Source organism: Melanotaenia boesemani, chromosome 17 (assembly GCF_017639745.1).
Source record: "Melanotaenia boesemani isolate fMelBoe1 chromosome 17, fMelBoe1.pri, whole genome shotgun sequence".
NCBI lineage: Eukaryota > Metazoa > Chordata > Actinopteri > Atheriniformes > Melanotaeniidae > Melanotaenia > Melanotaenia boesemani.
This window is the reverse complement of record NC_055698.1, coordinates 9,388,617-9,401,414: the sequence shown is the minus strand read 5'-3', so window position 1 is coordinate 9,401,414 and position 12,798 is coordinate 9,388,617. Positions and strand designations below refer to the sequence as shown.

Genomic DNA, 12,798 nt, shown 5'->3' with positions numbered 1-12,798 from the left:
AACTTACTTGTAGACGCATCTTTTTTTTTAATGGTATGGGGAGCCTGAATAAGTCTGTGACTTTAAGGCATTTCGCCGCATCATCCTCCAGCGCCTTTCTTTTTCTCTCTCTCTCCCTCTCGGCGCCGCCTTTCCTTTTTCCTCGTTGGGAGGAGTCCATCCCGTCGTTTTCTAGCAGTAGCTACACCCCCACACCGTAGCACCAGACACACGTCTCATCCCTCGACACGCGCTGTCTGTGTGGTTGCTACGGACTATTAGGGCGGGTGTTAATTGTAATAAACCAATCGTCTTGCCCTCCTTACATTCTACTGGCCTGAGTGGCCTCTGATTGGCCTGGCCTGTCTCCTGGGCGGGAAGAGAAAGAAAAGGAAAAAAAAAAAAAGAGACGCAGGCCAGCAGGCCAATCCTAGACCGGCGCTCCGGGAATACTCCCGGTTCTCCCTATGGCCAGTCCGGGCCTGCGTTATAACGTGATAAGGTCCGATTTTTTTTTTATTTGGGTGACAGCTCCACGCTTCCGTAGTATGCAGATGTTGTTACGACCTATATTGGAGCAAAATACATTTTATGGAAAATATACTCATCAAGCAGAAACATTTCAGTTCTTTTTGACAATGATTAATTGTTCTACTCTGATTTATTGTTGTACAGAAATGTGGGACAGTTATGAGACACACGTAGGTCACCTGCCTGCGCACAGTGAGACGGTGCGTGCGTGTGTGTCTGAATTGCCACAGAACAGGCATCCCCAACTTGGGACCTCTTGAGCCAGTGTCCTGCAGGTTTTCAGTATGTCCATACTGCAGCACAACTGACTCAAATAATGGGTCGTTAAGAGGCTGGTGCAGACCTGGTTTATTATTGCACACAAGACCGTTATAAGCAACACGGTGCGTCACCTGCCTGTACACAGTGAGACGGTGCGTGCATGTGTCTGAGTGGCAATAGAGTGTGTGCGCTGCTTTCAGTTAATAATATGTTGTCTCCTGACAATAAAAATGAAACTTATAAAGGCTATATGCACCGCTGAGACTGGGAGAAATAAGTTGCCGACACAAAGACGTGGTCCTGTCTACTTAAAGGATGCAACGTCAACAAGTGTCCTCCGAGCTTCATCAAATATCTCCAATGAAGTAAAACTTAATCCCATGTAGTAAATTAGGAATTTCTCTGGAAATAATAAACCACACTGAAAACCTGCAGGACACTGGCTCAAGAGGTCCCAAGTTGGGGATGCCTGCTCTGTGGCAATTCAGACACACAGGCACGCACCGTCTCACTGTGCGCAGGCAGGTGACCTACGTGTTTCTCATAACTGTCCCACATTTCTGTACAACAATAAACCAGAGTAGAACAATTAATCATTGTCAAAAAGAACTGAAAAGTTTCTGCTTGATGAGTATATTTTCCATAAAATGTATTTTGCTCCAATATAGGTCGTAACAACATCTGCATACAGTACAGGCTGTGTTCTTATAATAAACTTATCACGTTATAATGTGATAGGTTTCACGTTATTACAATAAACTTATCACGTTATAACGAGATACGTTTCACGTTATTACAATAAAGTATCACGTTATAACGTGATACGTTTCACGTTATTACAATAAAGTATCACGTTATAACGTGATAAGGTCCGATTTTTTTTTTATTTGGGTGACAGCTCCACGCTTTTGTATTTAATGAATACATCAACATTTTCCTAAACTTGTCCTACAGTTCCCTTAAAACAAATCACTTATAAGCAGTTTTTTCTTGAAATGTACAAAAGTTTAATACCAACAGCCCAAATAATAAAACTTTAAGTGAGTTTACAGTTTTCAAATGCAAATTTTTCCACTCCAAATTAGTTAAATCCAGACTTAAACTCTTGAATCTACTTTGTTACCTTATTAGTGGAGTTAAAAGTTTTAAATTATGAACTACAGAATTTAAATGAGCTCAGATTTTACATTTTCCAAATTTGATGCTGTGATTGTTATATAGATTTGACATAGCTATAATTTTATAACTTTTTAAAACAAATTCTAACAAATAAAATCTGAGTTTTATACATCAACAACTGTTTTTAATCAAACATATGAGGTTTAAGCAAAACATTAACATTTTCCTAAACTTATCTTACAGTTTCTTAAACCAAATCACTTCTAAGATGATTTATTTTCTTGAAATGTACAAAACTCTAATACTTACAGCCCAAATATTAAAAGTAGAGTTTTCAAATGCGCATTTTCTGCTCTCAATTAGTTAAATCCAGACTTAATCGCTCTTGAATCTACTTTGATACCTCATTAATGGAAGTTAAAAGTATTAAATTATGACCTACAGAATTTAAATAAGCTCAAAACTTACATTTTCCATATTTGAATTTCTTCTTGACTCTCAAGATGAACTTGCCAACTTGTCTTTATAAAGGACTTGTTGAGAAAAAACGGAATTTTCAGAAAATCTGTTTTATCAGTGAAAACTTTGTTTGTTTTTAAATAATGATGCACCTCCGTAGCAACCATGGAATCCAAGTCAGCCTGTGCCATTCTGTGCAGTTCAGTTTATGTGGACAAAATAGTGGTATGAGATGTTTTTATTGTCTCACATCAATGAAGTTGTATAATTTTTATCTGAAAAAGCTCCAATCACACATTTACACTTGTCCATAAAAACAAAGCAGCTCTGCTACATCTTGGCTTATATTTCTATTGTTTCATTACACCTAATGTGCTCATCTCATGTAAAAACAAGTAGTTTTTTTTTATCAATAAATATTTATTTAGGGTAATTCTGCATTACTTTTACATCCTCATTAGAAAAAATGTTAACAGTCTATACAGATAAACAGCGTTTGTTCCCCAGCAGCCAGATGTGCAGGTGATTACAGCTGTGTCTTAACAACTTGATACTTTGGTTCACAGTTACCACAAATACTTCTTGATATCCCACTACTGCAGCAATGTCACATTTAATAGAGCTACTTAGCTTATTATAAGAGGGCTCCAGACTAACTTTCAGCATTGGTTGCAATGGTGCCCCCAACTTCTTCATTTAGTTGCACCAGCCAAAAATTTAGGTGAACCCCAAATTTTACATTGATCTCAGCAGCTCATTTTAATACATTTTAAGGATTGTCTTTTGATCATCGCACATAGACAACAATGGTTATTTTAAGTTATTGTGACCAATAATGAGGTTTAGAAAGTACAGGAAAATAGAAGGAAATGAAATAAACTTCTAGCTTCACTGAATAAAAACTGAACATTTCAAATTTTGAAATAGCTCATGAGGTTGTGCTGCTTCTAGAAAATAATCCTCTGGATTTACATTTAATCTTGAGACAGAGGAGGTCTCAATATGTTCTGATGTGGAGGGAGATGATGAGGCTCATGGAGGGTGTGTTGTCTGTTGGGCTGGAGGCAGGTGGTGGACTGAATCTATTGAAGAACATGTTCAGCTCATCAGCTCTGTCCAGACTTCCATCAGTCTGATCCTCCTTTAACTTGAAGCCAGTGATCTTTTTTATTCCTGACCATGCATCCCTCCTGTTGTTTTGCTGGAGGTAGTATCTAACTTTTTACTGTAGTCCTCCTTGCACTTCTTAATCTTTGAGTTGTTTTTGTGTTTGTAACCTAGATAACTTCAACTTTGGGCTGTAATTACAGAAAATCTGTGTAAGCGTTGATATACCTGAAAGGATCGCTAAAAATCACTGCATTTCACTTTGAGTTGTAAACTTCTCCTTCCTGGTTTCTTATTCTTGGAGTAATCTTATAAATTCCTTAGGCCCCTGTACCCCTCCCCTTTTCTACAATTCACCTGTATGAGAGGTGGGTGCCATTGTCATTTATTTATTACTTTATCCCAATCCATCCTTTTGTTTCTTATCCTTTTTTGTCGTTTTTTATTTCTATCATGGAAACAGAATTTCTTTCTTAACATCTAATTTAGTTTCTGTTTAATTTGTTTAGAAACTGGAGCCGGCAGATTTACATGGTGGTTTTTACTTTTCTTTATTGTTCTCAGCAAATAAACAGAGACTGTTTCTCCAAGCGATCACGCTGTGTGACGGCAGCACAACACAGAAACTCCCTGGTTACACGGTGTCTTCAGTATCTCCCTGACAGGTTGTTTAGCAGCTTTTCAGGTCACTGGTGATGCAGGACTTGTTACTGTGGAAGCAACTCACTGTTGGGACGATGCTGTCCACAAAGAAATTGATGCAATCTGTCACACACTCAGTCATCGTATTGGTATTAATATCATCTCCATGTGGTTCACAGAGCTCGTCCATTTAAATAGCTAGTGATCTCACATTTCCTATCAGATAAGTTTAAAGAAATGCTTTGAATTTCCTCAGCTTTTTTTTTTTTTTAAATATGACTGCAATTATTGTTATATAAAACTGAGTCACTGTAAGTCCCAAGTCAAAACAATAGTGCATTTGTGTCAAACCACAAAAAATAAGTTATATGACTTAATCAAAAAGCTAAATGAATTATATTAACACAGGTAAGTAGATTAGTGCTTGTTGGATTACTCCTTTGTAACAATGCTTCTTGACCAGAAAGTATTTATTTCCCTTTAAATTGTCACATTTCTAAAGAAATTGCATTTGTGGGTTGAACCATGAAAAACTTGCCAAATCTTCTGTACCAATGCCAAACAGCTTTTGCTGCTGATGGTGTCTGATTTTCTCATCTTTATTTTACCAGGTGAAACGTTCAAGAACAATTCTCATTTGCAAACAGAGGCACATAGATCCACATTAACATATAAACACACCAAACATTGTAAAAGATTCTTATAAATACAGCATTCTAATCAACAAGTATTTAATGACAAGAGTCAGAAGAAAAAGAGTTTGCTAGTAATAAGGGAAGAGTACAGAAGCATAACACCGACATCCAAATTAAAAAAAAAATGTAAAAAATTAGGATGTTATCCAGTTATGAGGTAAACCTTTATTGTAAGTGTGAAACATATCACCTCATTCATCTTTGAATGAGGAAACTGTGCAAGCAGTAGATCAGAGAAATGTCTAATTTACCAAATGGCATTAAATTCATTCATATTAGACTGAGACAAGGAAAGATTGGACATTGGTGAAGCTTGGACACTGTGGCAGCTTCCATTCGCCATAGACCCTTAAACCAGACAGGTTTTCCTCTTTCTTCTTTCCCTTTTGCTTCTTATTGCTGTTTTCCTTCATTTATGTCCCGACTGATGGACAGCTGCCTCTGAACCTGTATTAAATCCAAACAAGTGTGTTAATATATCATTTTTAATGGGAATTTGATGGAAAATCAACATCTTACCTAGAAATGAAATCCCTCTCTGGAGTTTCATGTATTCAAAAATCCTAGTCGAAGCAAAATAATGCAAATAAAATCATGTTCCTATAATTCTTTTGAACTCTAAAAAAGAAGATGTAAATTAAATTTCTATTAATGAAACTTTTCATGTAGCTATGCTGCAAACATGCTCATGAGTACAAGTGATGAGATGTGTGAGTGTATTGTTGTACAAGCACACTTGAGGCATCTGCAAAACCCTGCAGGACTGACTGAATCAAAACAATATTCAACTTACTTTTAAAAGAAAAACACTGACATTATTTCATGACTTCTGTCCACTATCTCCCGACTGATGGACAGCTGCCCCTGAACCTGTATTAGATCCACACAAGTGTGTTAATATATCATTTTTAATAGGAATTTGATGGAAAATCAAGATCTTACCTAGAAATTAAATCCCTCTCTGGATTTTCATGTTTTCCAAAATCCTAGTCGAAGCAAAATAATGCAAATAAAATCATGTTCCTATAATTCTTTTGAACTCTAAAAAGGAAGATGTAAATTATTTTTCTATTAATGAAACTTTTCATGGAGCTATGCTGCAAACATGCTCATGAGTAAAAGTGATGAGATGTGTGAGTGTATTGTTGTACAAGCACACTTGAGGCGTCTGTAAAACCCTGCAGGACTGACTGAATCAAAACAATATTCAACTTACTTTTAAAAGAAAAACATGGACATTATTTCATGACTTCTGTCCACAGCAACCATTTATGTCCCGACTGATGGACAGCTGCCTCTGAACCTGTATTAAATCCATACAAGTGTGTTAATATATCATTTTTAATAGGAATTTGATGGAAAATCAACATCTTACCTAGAAATTAAATCCCTCTCTGGATTTTCATGAATTCAAAAATCCTAGTCGAAGCAAAATAATGCAAATAAAATCATGTTCCTATAATTCTTTTGAACTCTAAAAAGAAGATGTAAATTATTTTTCTATTAATGAAACTTTTCATGGAGCTATGCTGCAACCATGCTCATGAGTACAAATGATGAGATGTGTGAGTGTATTGTTGTACAAGCACACTTGAGGCGTCTGTAAAACCCTGCAGGACTGACTGAATCAAAACAATATTCAACTTACTTTTAAAAGAAAAACATGGACATTATTTCATGACTTCTGTCCACTATCTCCTGACTGATGGACAGCTGCCCCTGAACCTGTATTAGATCCACACAAGTGTGTTAATATATCATTTTTAATAGGAATTTGATGGAAAATTAACATCTTACCTAGAAATGAAATCCCTCTCTGGATTTTCATGTATTCAAAAATCCTAGTCGAAGCAAAATAATGCAAATAAAATCATGTTCCTATAATTCTTTTGAACTCTAAAAAAGAAGATGTAAATTATTTTTCTATTAATGAAACTTTTCATGAAGCTATGCTGCAAACATGCTCATGAGTACAAGTGATGAGATGTGTGAGTGTATTGTTGTACAAGCACACTTGAGGCGTCTGTAAAACCCTGCAGGACTGACTGAATCAAAACAATATTCAACTTACTTTTAAAAGAAAAACATTGACATTATTTCATGACTTCTGTCCACTATCTCCCGACTGATGGACAGCTGCCCCTGAACCTGTATTAAATCCACACAAGTGTGTTAATATATCATTTTTAATAGGAATTTGATGGAAAATAGACATCTTACCTAGAAATTAAATCCCTCTCTGGATTTTCATGAATTCAAAAATCCTAGTCGAAGCAAAATAATGCAAATAAAATCATGTTCCTATAATTCTTTTGAACTCTAAAAAGGAAGATGTAAATTATTTTTCTATTAATGAAACTTTTCATGGAGCTATGCTGCAAACATGCTCATGAGTACAAGTGATGAGATGTGTGAGTGTATTGTTGTACAAGCACACTTGAGGCGTCTGTAAAACCCTGCAGGACTGACTGAATCAAAACAATATTCAACTTACTTTTAAAAGAAAAACATGGACATTATTTCATGACTTCTGTCCACAGCAACCATTTATGTCCTGACTGATGGACAGCTGCCTCTGAACCTGTATTAAATCCATACAAGTGTGTTAATATATCATTTTTAATAGGAATTTGATGGAAAATCGACATCTTACCTAGAAATGAAATCCCTCTCTGGAGTTTCATGTATTCAAAAATCCTAGTCGAAGCAAAATAATGCAAATAAAATCATGTTCCTATAATTCTTTTGAACTCTAAAAAAGAAGATGTAAATTATTTTTCTATTAATGAAACTTTTCATGAAGCTATGCTGCAAACATGCTCATGAGTACAAGTGATGAGATGTGTGAGTGTATTGTTGTACAAGCACACTTGAGGCGTCTGTAAAACCCTGCAGGACTGACTGAATCAAAACAATATTCAACTTACTTTTAAAAGAAAAACATGGACATTATTTCATGACTTCTGTCCACTATCTCCCGACTGATGGACAGCTGCCCCTGAACCTGTATTAAATCCACACAAGTGTGTTAATATATCATTTTTAATAGGAATTTGATGGAAAATAGACATCTTACCTAGAAATGAAATCCCTCTCTGGATTTTCATGTATTCAAAAATCCTAGTCGAAGCAAAATAATGCAAATAAAATCATGTTCCTATAATTCTTTTGAACTCTAAAAAGGAAGATGTAAATTAAATTTCTATTAATGAAACTTTTCATGAAGCTATGCTGCAAACATGCTCATGAGTAAAAGTGATGAGATGTGTGAGTGTATTGTTGTACAAGCACACTTGAGGCGTCTGTAAAACCCTGCAGGACTGACTGAATCAAAACAATATTCAACTTACTTTTAAAAGAAAAACATGGACATTATTTCATGACTTCTGTTCACAGCAACCATTTATGTCCCGACTGATGGACAGCTGCCCCTGAACCTGTATTAAATCCACACAAGTGTGTTAATATATCATTTTTAATAGGAATTTGATGGAAAATCAACATCTTACCTAGAAATGAAATCCCTCTCTGGATTTTCATGTATTCAAAAATCCTAGTCGAAGCAAAATAATGCAAATAAAATCATGTTCCTATAATTCTTTTGAACTCTAAAAAAGAAGATGTAAATTATTTTTCTATTAATGAAACTTTTCATGAAGCTATGCTGCAAACATGCTCATGAGTACAAGTGATGAGATGTGTGAGTGTATTGTTGTACAAGCACACTTGAGGCGTCTGTAAAACCCTGCAGGACTGACTGAATCAAAACAATATTCAACTTACTTTTAAAAGAAAAACATTGACATTATTTCATGACTTCTGTCCACCACCATTTATGTCCCGACTGATGGACAGCTGCCCCTGAACCTGTATTAAATCCATACAAGTGTGTTAATATATCATTTTTAATAGGAATTTGATGGAAAATTAACATCTTACCTAGAAATGAAATCCCTCTCTGGATTTTCATGTATTCAAAAATCCTAGTCGAAGCAAAATAATGCAAATAAAATCATGTTCCTATAATTCTTTTGAACTCTAAAAAAGAAGATGTAAATTATTTTTCTATTAATGAAACTTTTCATGGAGCTATGCTGCAAACATGCTCATGAGTACAAGTGATGAGATGTGTGAGTGTATTGTTGTACAAGCACACTTGAGGCGTCTGTAAAACCCTGCAGGACTGACTGAATCAAAACAATATTCAACTTACTTTTAAAAGAAAAACATGGACATTATTTCATGACTTCTGTCCACAGCAACCATTTATCTCCCGACTGATGGACAGCTGCCTCTGAACCTGTATTAAATCCACACAAGTGTGTTAATATATCATTTTTAATAGGAATTTGATGGAAAATCGACATCTTACCTAGAAATGAAATCCCTCCGTAGATTTTCATGTATTCAAAAATCCTAGTCGAAGCAAAATAATGCAAATAAAATCATGTTCCTATAATTCTTTTGAACTCTAAAAAAGAAGATGTAAATTATTTTTCTATTAATGAAACTTTTCATGAAGCTATGCTGCAAACATGCTCATGAGTACAAGTGATGAGATGTGTGAGTGTATTGTTGTACAAGCACACTTGAGGCGTCTGTAAAACCCTGCAGGACTGACTGAATCAAAACAATATTCAACTTACTTTTAAAAGAAAAACATGGACATTATTTCATGACTTCTGTCCACTATCTCCCGACTGATGGACAGCTGCCCCTGAACCTGTATTAGATCCACTACAAGTGTGTTAATTTATCATTTTTAATAGGAATTTGATGGAAAATTAACATCTTACCTAGAAATGAAATCCCTCTCTGGATTTTCATGTATTCAAAAATCCTAGTCGAAGCAAAATAATGCAAATAAAATCATGTTCCTATAATTCTTTTGAACTCTAAAAAAGAAGATGTAAATTATTTTTCTATTAATGAAACTTTTCATGAAGCTATGCTGCAAACATGCTCATGAGTAAAAGTGATGAGATGTGTGAGTGTATTGTTGTACAAGCACACTTGAGGCGTCTGTAAAACCCTGCAGGACTGACTGAATCAAAACAATATTCAACTTACTTTTAAAAGAAAAACATGGACATTATTTCATGACTTCTGTCCACAGCAACCATTTATGTCCCGACTGATGGACAGCTGCCTCTGAACCTGTATTAAATCCACACAAGTGTGTTAATATATCATTTTTAATAGGAATTTGATGGAAAATTAACATCTTACCTAGAAATTAAATCCCTCTCTGGATTTTCATGTATTCAAAAATCCTAGTCGAAGCAAAATAATGCAAATAAAATCATGTTCCTATAATTCTTTTGAACTCTAAAAAAGAAGATGTAAATTATTTTTCTATTAATGAAACTTTTCATGGAGCTATGCTGCAAACATGCTCATGAGTACAAGTGATGAGATGTGTGAGTGTATTGTTGTACAAGCACACTTGAGGCGTCTGTAAAACCCTGCAGGACTGACTGAATCAAAACAATATTCAACTTACTTTTAAAAGAAAAACATGGACATTATTTCATGACTTCTGTCCACTATCTCCCGACTGATGGACAGCTGCCCCTGAACCTGTATTAAATCCATACAAGTGTGTTAATATATCATTTTTAATAGGAATTTGATGGAAAATCAACATCTTACCTAGAAATGAAATCCCTCTCTGGATTTTCATGTATTCCAAAATCCTAGTCGAAGCAAAATAATGCAAATAAAATCATGTTCCTATAATTCTTTTGAACTCTAAAAAGGAAGATGTAAATTATTTTTCTATTAATGAAACTTTTCATGAAGCTATGCTGCAAACATGCTCATGAGTACAAGTGATGAGATGTGTGAGTGTATTGTTGTACAAGCACACTTGAGGCGTCTGTAAAACCCTGCAGGACTGACTGAATCAAAACAATATTCAACTTACTTTTAAAAGAAAAACATGGACATTATTTCATGACTTCTGTCCACTATCTCCCGACTGATGGACAGCTGCCCCTGAACCTGTATTAGATCCACACAAGTGTGTTAATATATCATTTTTAATAGGAATTTGATGGAAAATTAACATCTTACCTAGAAATGAAATCCCTCTCTGGATTTTCATGAATTCAAAAATCCTAGTCGAAGCAAAATAATGCAAATAAAATCATGTTCCTATAATTCTTTTGAACTCTAAAAAAGAAGATGTAAATTATTTTTCTATTAATGAAACTTTTCATGAAGCTATGCTGCAAACATGCTCATGAGTACAAGTGATGAGATGTGTGAGTGTATTGTTGTACAAGCACACTTGAGGCGTCTGTAAAACCCTGCAGGACTGACTGAATCAAAACAATATTCAACTTACTTTTAAAAGAAAAACATGGACATTATTTCATGACTTCTGTCCAGCAACCATTATCTCCCGACTGATGGACAGCTGCCCCTGAACCTGTATTAAATCCATACAAGTGTGTTAATATATCATTTTTAATAGGAATTTGATGGAAAATTAACATCTTACCTAGAAATTAAATCCCTCTCTGGATTTTCATGTATTCAAAAATCCTAGTCGAAGCAAAATAATGCAAATAAAATCATGTTCCTATAATTCTTTTGAACTCTAAAAAAAAGATGTAAATTATTTTCTATTAATGAAACTTTTCATGGAGCTATGCTGCAAACATGCTCATGAGTACAAGTGATGAGATGTGTGAGTGTATTGTTGTACAAGCACACTTGAGGCGTCTGTAAAACCCTGCAGGACTGACTGAATCAAAACAATATTCAACTTACTTTTAAAAGAAAAACATGGACATTATTTCATGACTTCTGTCCACAGCAACCATTTATGTCCCGACTGATGGACAGCTGCCCCTGAACCTGTATTAAATCCATACAAGTGTGTTAATATATCATTTTTAATAGGAATTTGATGGAAAATTAACATCTTACCTAGAAATGAAATCCCTCTCTGGATTTTCATGAATTCAAAAATCCTAGTCGAAGCAAAATAATGCAAATAAAATCATGTTCCTATAATTCTTTTGAACTCTAAAAAGAAGATGTAAATTATTTTTCTATTAATGAAACTTTTCATGGGGCTATGCTGCAAACATGCTCATGAGTACAAGTGATGAGATGTGTGAGTGTATTGTTGTACAAGCACACTTGAGGCATCTGTAAAACCCTGCAGGACTGACTGAATCAAAACAATATTCAACTTACTTTTAAAAGAAAAACATGGACATTATTTCATGACTTCTGTCCACAGCAACCATTTATGTCCCGACTGATGGACAGCTGCCTCTGAACCTGTATTAAATCCATACAAGTGTGTTAATATATCATTTTTAATAGGAATTTGATGGAAAATCAACATCTTACCTAGAAATGAAATCCCTCTCTGGATTTTCATGTATTCAAAAATCCTAGTCGAAGCAAAATAATGCAAATAAAATCATGTTCCTATAATTCTTTTGAACTCTAAAAAAGAAGATGTAAATTATTTTTCTATTAATGAAACTTTTCATGAAGCTATGCTGCAACCATGCTCATGAGTACAAGTGATGAGATGTGTGAGTGTATTGTTGTACAAGCACACTTGAGGCGTCTGTAAAACCCTGCAGGACTGACTGAATCAAAACAATATTCAACTTACTTTTAAAAGAAAAACATGGACATTATTTCATGACTTCTGTCCACTATCTCCCGACTGATGGACAGCTGCCCCTGAACCTGTATTAAATCCATACAAGTGTGTTAATATATCATTTTTAATAGGAATTTGATGGAAAATTAACATCTTACCTAGAAATGAAATCCCTCTCTGGATTTTCATGTATTCCAAAATCCTAGTCGAAGCAAAATAATGCAAATAAAATCATGTTCCTAAAATTCTTTTGAACTCTAAAAAAGAAGATGTAAATTATTTTTCTATTAATGAAACTTTTCATGGAGCTATGCTGCAAACATGCTCATGAGTAAAAGTGATGAGATGTGTGAGTGTATTGTTGTACAAGCA

General features: G+C 34.8%; 1 long non-coding RNA gene across 1 annotated transcript; it reads right to left on the bottom strand.

Moving 5' to 3' along the window:
* Positions 1–8,161: 8,161 nt before the first annotated feature.
* On the bottom strand, positions 8,162–9,146 carry LOC121657145. The gene is made up of 3 exons (XR_006013523.1): positions 9,007–9,146; positions 8,577–8,660; positions 8,162–8,230 (listed from the first exon to the last, which is right to left on the bottom strand). It is a non-coding gene; the product is annotated as an uncharacterized LOC121657145 (long non-coding RNA).
* Positions 9,147–12,798: the final 3,652 nt, after the last annotated feature.